Source organism: Papaver somniferum, chromosome 6 (assembly GCF_003573695.1).
Source record: "Papaver somniferum cultivar HN1 chromosome 6, ASM357369v1, whole genome shotgun sequence".
Taxonomy (NCBI): Eukaryota; Viridiplantae; Streptophyta; class Magnoliopsida; order Ranunculales; family Papaveraceae; genus Papaver; species Papaver somniferum.
Window position 1 is genome coordinate 66,575,721 of NC_039363.1, and position 9,286 is coordinate 66,585,006.

General features: G+C 36.2%; 1 pseudogene; it reads right to left on the reverse strand.

Moving 5' to 3' along the window:
* Positions 1-151: 151 nt before the first annotated feature.
* LOC113290882 lies at positions 152-5,621 on the reverse strand (annotated as a pseudogene).
* Positions 5,622-9,286: the final 3,665 nt, after the last annotated feature.

The following is a 9,286-nucleotide window of genomic DNA, read 5'->3' on the forward strand; positions in this document are numbered from 1 at the left end:
CCATACAAGAACAGAATTGCGGTATATGAAGCGCTCACGAAAATAACTAGGCCCAAAAACAAAGATGAGAGGATGGAAACGATTAACTTGGATGATTTCATCGGAGAATAACGTTATTTTCCAAGTTCGGAGATTGCAGTCAGTTTTCTGTCTAGATTTGTAGCAGACAGTATGCAGTGACGATTACAGTCTGATCCTTCACTGCAGTGGTATGGAAGTCATTTTCTTGCTGCCAGATTTGAAGCCTGGATCTGTAGCAGGCATTTTCGAAGTCAGATTGCAGCCTGGAAATGCAGTTCTCATCATTTAAGTTGTATTGCAGGTGTTTTAGTGTTTTGCAGACTGAATCAGTCAAGCATTCCAGTTAGTTAGGCAGTATTTCAGTGGTACTGATTACATGAAGATGCGACATTTGTTGTGTTGCTGTTGTCAGACCAAGTATGGTATGTTTTGTTTATTAGGCCTGACCTTTTCTTTAGTATAACTTTATCAAAAAAAAAAAAAAAAAAAAATCTTAGGAGGACATATTTTGATATTGCAGAAACGAGAATGCTTTCTTTGGTTGAAATGAAATAAGTTTAGTACGGTAGAATTTTCAAGTTCGCAAGGACAGTGTGCAGTGTCTTTCATTTTTTATTTGCTTTTTCATTTTTCATATCATTGGACTGATTATAATATACGTGCAGTCTCCTTATCGTTGGCAGTTAGTCTAGATTGCTAATGTTTCGAAGTTAGATAGTTGGCAGTTAGTCTCATATAACACTTGCATTGTCTTACTTGGGTATATGCCCTTCCCAAACGTCCTTTGACATATAATTACGTCTTCCAGTTATAGTTCCACCATCGAAAGCTTGTCTTTTCATAAGATCAAATGCACGACCTTGACATCTATAGAAGTTTCAGTTAACAAGTAGCAGCATTAATAGGAACGACCTACAAATTACTATTGAAGCTGATATAATAGGTTTGTTTGCTTTTATTTTTGATAAGTTCTCTGATTTGTCCGTCCGGTACTAGTTTCGTTGCTGCACCTATATCATACAATCCAGACGAAGTTCTCATGCCATACACACGTTTGAAGGGCGATATGGGAATCTAAACTTGAAAAAAAAAATTGATATGGGGAAAGCTTATTATTACATCTACCCAATATTGACTAATAGTCAAATAATTTAGACCGGGTCAGCTTCCCTCTAGTAAAAGTGGGTTTTCCCCTATTAATTATCTTATTTTTATATGGATGTCAAATTAATTTTTCGATTTAAAGTTAGGTACCGCAAACGTTAAGTTGACCCTTTTTTTTGTAGGTGTCGGCCATGAATCTCTGGAAAGATTTCGTATCGATGGGATCCATTTATTGAATCATCACTATTTTGATGCCATACGCTGATTTGGATAGGTACAACCGTCTGAAATCCAGATCATGTATTACTACTCTGAAGGGTACTGGCTGGCAACGATCCTATAACTGGATCATTCTTAAAAACAATGGATTATAAAACTTAGGCCGGCCTCGATCTTACATTATGTTGATCGATTAGGTTTTTAAGTTGTTGACAGAGATTAATTATAGTCACGATCACAAGTTGGATATCGGGATCTCTTATGTCTACAAAGTCTGCTCGATTCCAATATACAAAGAGATTTCCCAAGTTGGAGTATATAACATGAAAACTTCGCAATAAGATCCATGGACACGATCTTCCCGCCAACAAACGAAAAAACAAAAGATGAAAATCCATTGATATGGTACAGAATTATGAGGAGGACTGCCATGGTTAGGGCTGCACATGGGCGGGTATGGGCGGGTATAAGCTAAAACCAACCTCGCACCCACAGACTGCGGGTTTTTTTTTTCATAACCAACCCCGCACCCACAAACAGCGGGCGGGTTTTGTTACCCGCCCGCTACGGGTTGGGCGGGTATGGGTTTAAACGGGTTTAAACCCGCTTTATATTCAAGTATTTAGAGTAACTTCTATTCTCCTTGATTAAGTGAGAAAAAAAAACCAAAACCCCCAAAATATTCATATCTAGGAAGTTCACATATGAAGATTAAGTGTTGAATCTGTTGATTTTTCGATTGTTGTCGATTTCTGGTGAAGATTCGAAGTTGTTGTTGTCGATTTCTGGTGAAGATTTCTGGTAATTTTCGTTCGTAGGTGAAGAAGAAGAACTGAGGAGGAAGAAGAGGAGAGGTCGAACAGAGAGAAGAGTGTAGAAAGTGAATGAGGGTTATCAGTTATCCTATCTACTAGTATTAGGGTTTCATAATGGACGACTAGGATTAGTTTTATCTAATGATATATAATCTGCGGGTTTTTTGGGCGGGTATGGGCGGGTATTAGCTTAAACCAACCTCGCACCCACAGACAGCGGGTTTTTTTTTTTCATAACCAACCCCGCACCCACAACGGGCGGGTATGGATTAAAAACCCACGGATTTAGCGGGTACGGGTGGGTTTGGGTATCATGGGCGGATCTTGTGCAGCCCCAGCCATGGTGGTGGCGGTAGCTGTAAAAGAAGGTGAGTCTTCATTACGCACTTTAGATTGGGTGTACATCTATTGTGTTTTTAAACTGTGGGTGGCATTTAGGTAAAACCTTATCTTATTCACTAATTTGCTCGTAAATATAAATACTAGAAAGCGAATACAATTAGTGTTATTGAATTGTATAAAATTCTCAAATATACTGTTATCTAGGGTGCAATTGGGTAATTGATGCATCATTGACAGTATACTGATCTTCATCGACATTATCTCCAAAAGATGTAGATGTTTCACCTTTCTTTTTCACAAAATACGTAGGTGGTGATGTGGGTAATTGGAGACTAACTGAGAAGTTGGTGAGCTTTTGAATGATGGCTGCCATTGTAGGTCTATCTGTCATATCTTCTTGAACACATAATAATGTTATGTGGATACATCTCATCACTTCCCCTCTCGAATGGTTCTCCTTCAGTGTTGGATCTAACAGTTCTAAAGCCGTCCCTTTCTTCCACAATGCCCATGCCTGTAAGAATTTCTCATTTTTCTCATCCAGCTTATTGACCGGATATATAAGCAAAAAGAGTTCTTATGAATGGGGATCATACTTACATAAGTTAGAAGGTCGTCGACACCTTTTGATTCGTGGAAAGAGTTGATTCTCTTTCCGCTAAGAATCTCTAGGACCAACACTCCGAAGCTAAAGACATCTGATTTGACTGAGAAGTGCCCTCGCATTGCATACTCTGGAGCCATATATCCACTGCAGATATGCAAGTTATAATATGTACTAGTATTTTAAAACAACCGGTTGCTTTACGGTTTGAAATACAAAAACTTACTATGTTCCCATAATTCTTTTTGTACTAGCTTGATGTTGATCAACCTTGAACATCCTAGCCATGCCAAAATCTGCAATTTTTGGCTCCATATCTGCATCTAATAATACATTGCTAGGCTTGAGATCTCGATGAATAATCCTAAGTCGCGAATCTTCATGAAGATATAGAAGACCTCTAGAGATTCCTTCTATAATCTTGTATCGTCTATCCCAATCTAACCGTTTACGTTTAACGGATCTGCACATTCACATATACAGACCAAATATTATTCTTTGTACTTTAAAATCACGCACCAGCAGTTGTTTTCTATTAGAAATGGAAAAACAGAACTATACGATTAGTCTTTTCCGAGAAAGAGATTAGTTGGAGCCAAACCGAATATGAATTGATCGAGGCTTGCATTTGGCATGAACTCGTAAATGAGTAGTTTTTCTTCCAACTGTAAACAGAAGCCAAGAAGTCTAACAAGATTCCTGTGTTGAAGTTTGACTACCAAAAGCACCTCATTCTTAAATTCTTCTTCTCCTTGACCTGAATTGCTAGAAAGCCTTTTCACTGCTATTTCTTGCACACTTGGAAGTGTACCCTGCTCAGGACATTAAAACAACTTACCACAAGTTGTCTTCAATTTGATTTCGGCAATGTATGCATGGTAATGCACTTAATTGCATATAGTACCTTGTAAACAGAACCAAAACCACCCTGGCCTAGTTTATTAGCCTCCGAGAAGTTGTTTGTTGCAGCTCTAATCGTGGTGAAATTAAATTGCAAGGACTCAGCGGTTGCCATATCATCCACATCTTCATCAAACAAAATACATGGCACATTACTTACATATTGTAACTCATTAATTAAAACCACTGACATTGAGTAGAATGGAAAATGTACCATCCATTAAATTCTTTGCTATCCATCTTCTTAAGCAGATCAAGTAATGTCCATTTGTAGCAGTAGATGATTGCATTCGGATAATGGTTGTCATTATAATTGCTATAACAACTATACTAATAACTATAGCAACAGCAATCATTGATGATGTCTTAATCTTTCCTGCAGCATGAAATTCAGTGTTCAAAACTCTTAAGCAAAGCAAAGAGGAGTAAGACTAGATTGAAAATGCAGTTGGCAAGTTATGTACCATTGTGGTTCATCTCTGACAAGCCATGTAATGAAATGTGTTCCACTATCGAATAAGTGACTAAACTATTTCCCTAACAAGAGTCATCCTAGAAGAAAACAAAAATTATATCCAGATTTGCTCTTCAATACTGATAATCCCCAAAGAAGAAGAATACACCTCTCGCCAACTCATAATTTTGGGGAGTATCAAATTATTTTAGCACGGCGTTGTTTTGGTCTTCATGTATAACGTGCAACATTTCAGATTTTCGAAGTATAGCTAGGGATTGAAGAAACTGAAAGTTATGGTTATGGAAACTGCCAATATTTTTCACAATAACAGATGCAAGAAGAAGGAGACCTACTGAAGACTGTCTATGTTCCAGTCATCATCTAGGGGGCAAAATGTTTTACTATCTATTCTAAACCGACTTTTACGTACAAATAGACGTATGTTAAATTTCAGATTGTGCATAGCGATGTTGTAAAAAGGAGGTAAGACCCCTGCCCCAGTACTTGTGTCAGAAAATTAGAGTGCGCAATATCCTTTGCTAACAATACTGATCAAGTGCATACTATGCAATGAGATCAACTTGATAGTTGATACTCACCCCTCAACTGACACTCTGGAAAATCAATAATTACTGTACAAATTTAAAAAAAAGTCTTCTAAGTATAAGAATGGCGTACTCTTTGTAGGTTTAGCCATTGTCGTGTTGTTCGAAGAATGTGGTGTTAGAGATGGAGCTGGTTTTTCAGTGGTACTAGGCACGTCAACATGGATGAAATCGTCACTCTGATATCGAAGATAGCAACTAGGTCGCATTATTTCTCCATTTCTCTTCCCATAACAATCTATTCCGGCATCAACCTTAATCTTTACAAGACATGTTCTGCAACTCTTTGGTGTTATAACTGAATCACATTGTATTAACCCGTAGATTTTATCTCCATCAGATGCCGGAAAATTTGTTTTCCCGGTAGCAAATAACCAAATCCGACCAGCACCTGCACCAGAACCTGAACCAGAATCATGACCAGTAACAAGAGTGGCTTTTCTTGAAAGATCTTCAACCAAACCGACTAATGCTTTAGTAAACTGATTTGGGTTAGTAAGGTTGTTGTTCAACTCGTTGTTCACGATCAATGTGTAAGATGGTTCGTCTTCCATGATTTCGAAGAATGGTCTATTAGCTACCTTAACGTGCATCTATGATACCATATAATTGCTTCATAAGAATTAGGACACAATAATGCAAGCTCATTAAAACCTGGTTGAACACATCTCTGTTGGCATGTATCTGCATCGATATCTTTTCTACATTGGTAAGACCCGTAAACTGTATCAGGTGATTCACCAACAGTCTGTCGCGTTGTTGTATCCGTTGTTCATTGTAATAGAATTGGATAGTGTGGAGAGAAGGCTGTTGAGATTGGTTTGAAATGTATTTGTTGGAACGTAATTACCATCTAAACAGTAGTGATAAAGATATGTTGATTCTGCTGTTTTAAGTAACCCACCATATAAATGTATGGAGAAGGAGAAGAAGAAGAAGAAGAAGAAGCTGAGTAGATCATGAAAGTAATTTCTACCCAGCATTCTTCTTTTCCTTTCGATCCTCGATTTCGTTGGTAAAAGGATACACTTGAAATGGACTTATATGATAAATGAATGTAATATAGAATCAGTTGATACGGGATTCGACTTTCAATGAACAAAATCTTAGTTCTCTATCCCAAGAATGGTGCTTACGTGCATGGAAGGTGGCATTGTAATACCAGATTCTTGAGCAATGCACAAGCTCGAATTCAACAAATATTAAGGGATATCCTCAGATGTATGAGTATTTGTTAACCTTGGATATTCTGAGGTAGAACTATGTAAAACTGGAATCAAACACTTACAGCAGCTAAAATTTTATTCTGTTACTTTAGTCCTTTAGTCATATACTCGTGCAGTTTTAGTTTCGAGTCTGAGGTTTAACCTTTTGGGTTAAAACTTCATTGCTTGTTATTTTCCAACAAAAGCGATGGAGCATTATTACCAAAGACGCGGTTTTGACTTCTGGGGGTTCAATTGAGACCAGACAGCAATAGATATTCCCCAAAGCTTGTGTGTAGAGAATGTTATTGTATGCCAAACCTCCAACATAGGCACGCACTTGAATGCACGCAGTTAAGCTCAAGTGGCATCTAAAGATATACTACTATTAAGTTTGGGACAGTTTTCGTAATTGATGTGCGGATGCATATTTACCTATGCCGGAGAAAATTGTCTTTTAACCTAGGACCTGTGTGTGGCTATAGATTTTCTCAATGGTGATCGATGGCCTTGAAATCTAAAAACAAATTTTAGGGATTAGTGCTGTGCTGTGGTGTTTAGAAATAGGACAAGCCTCGAATTTGAAACACCCTTTCTAGGAATTACTGTACAGTCCTATTTAGGAGACCCGACTATTGTCTAGTCTACCCGTCTAACTAATTTACTCGCTAGTCCAAAAATATGATTTTGGACCAAATTTTTTACTCGCTGGTCCAATACATATGCGAGTTTCAAATGTCTTTCCATATTTTTGATGTAGAAGTTAACGTTTAATCTCATTTTTAGTGGGTTTTAGACATTCTAGTCTAGCGTCCTTAGGCCTAGTACTCCCTAGTCCAAAAAACCTCCGGCTTAACAGTTTGGTCAAAATGTTAACGAGTTAGTCCAAACTCGTACGGGTTCAAACTAATCTAGAACCAGAAATGCCCTTCATTATGATGATACCTTGATATGAACAAATTTTTTTTAATCTTCAGATTTCAAATTTAAATCAGGAGAGATTCAGAGATAGAGAGAGAGAGACTGCGAGAGATTTTGAGGGGATTTTGGATTCAATTGCTTCTCCATCAGATTTCGATCACAGGTTAGAGATCTCATATTTTAGTCTCATCCTTTCTACTGTTTTGTTTGTTTCTTCGATTATGTTTCTTCGATTTTTTTTTCCTTAATTTTAATGCATGAGATGAAATCAATTTTGTCTTTCGTCTTTCATTCGATCTTTTGATTTCTTCTTCTGATTTTGATTTTGTTATTTGTAAAGTTTTGATTGACATGAAACTCTTTTGTTTTAAGTTTTCTTTTGATTTGTTTTTGGATGTATGATAAGAAATAGATTCGATTTTTGGTCTTTGTTTTTTTGATTTTCCTTTTCTTCCGTGTATTTTATTAACAAGCTGAAAATTTTATTCATGGTTTAAATTGATAGAGTAATTGATTTCTTTTATTTCTTGACTGTACATAATGTGTACTTTCTTGTACACTGTATATGTTTCAATTTATTATGATTTTAAGGTTGATTCTCAGATAAATTTAAATATGATTCGGATCTTTTAATGTTAAATCTTTGTGTTAGTGGATTCGATTTTGGGATCTTTTAGATGTGACTTGGGTCTTTTTTATTAGTTATTGGATTTATCATTGTATGTGGATTAAACCTAAGAATGCTACTTCTTGAGATCTTTTGCGTGTGGTTTAGATCTTTGATGTCTTCATTTATATGTTTTTGATATATGTTTTTTGTAATATGCAGTGTATCAACCATGTCTGGGAAGATTTTGTATGCTATCTTGAATCATGGTGAGCATTCGGCCCTATTTGGTAGATGTCGAGGAGGTTCCTGAGAAATTTTTGTCCCGAAGCAAAAAAATAATATTTATGCCCCCAAATATTTTCCTTACGCAACTCTATGATAAAATCTAAAATCTAATTGTTTTTCCTTCAAAACCCTAAATTCCAAACTTTAAGGCTTAAGATTAAAAAAAAAGTACCAAAATCAATGAACTGAACACGTAAGCACTTCCATAGGCCCTAAATAATTTTTGAATTAATTATACGAACATAGATCGATCAAAAAAGACAACATCTTTTCACCAAAATATAAACCCTAAATATTATCTTTCTATATGTGTGTTAGAAATAGAAAAAGGGGGAGATAAACATGAACAATTGAGATACATTTTCCATCCAACGTTTAAGGAGTACAAAAGATTCATGAGGCAAATAAAAAAACAAAATTGTCTGGCAAGAACTACAAAGTCCCCAAATATTAAGGAGTTTAAAGAGATTCATAAATAAGTCCTCAAATATTTATATAAGTTAAACTTTTGTCCAAATTATTTGTGTGCTTTCATCATTAAGTCCTTAAGTATACTTAATTTTTAGAATGCCCCCTGTATCAAACTTAGGCTTTTGTTGCACCTGGGCCTTTCCCTGACTACCCTATGGGGCTGGCCCTGTAGATGTGTACATATTTTTACAGTAATATTTTCTACGATGAATGCATGGGTTGTTTTATTTGAACCATTGATCTATTTTGTTATTTTGATGTAAATATTTATATACATGTACACTAGTATGTATGTGATGGATGCATGACCTGTGTTGTTGATATATACACTAGATTTTGGTGTTTTTCTGTAGATTTGTACATGTTTGTACCTTGAAATGCTCTATAATGAATATATGGCCTGTTATGTGGGTATGGATACTATATTTTGTTAGGTTTCTGTAGAGTGTAAATGTTTTGCAGACTAGAATGCTCTTTGATGAATGCATGGCATGTCCAGTGGGTAAGATGCTAGCATTTTGCATAACATGTGCATGAATGTTTTAGTTTTCTGTAGAGGTGTATATGTATGTACGCTAATATATGTTTCAGTTTGTATAGCATGTGCATGCACTTTAATGTACATCGTATATTTTTTGATATATGGTTTTTGTACTATATTGGGTATCGACCATGTCTGAGAAGGTTGTATATGCTTGTTTTTGAATCATGGTGAGTATTTTGTCCT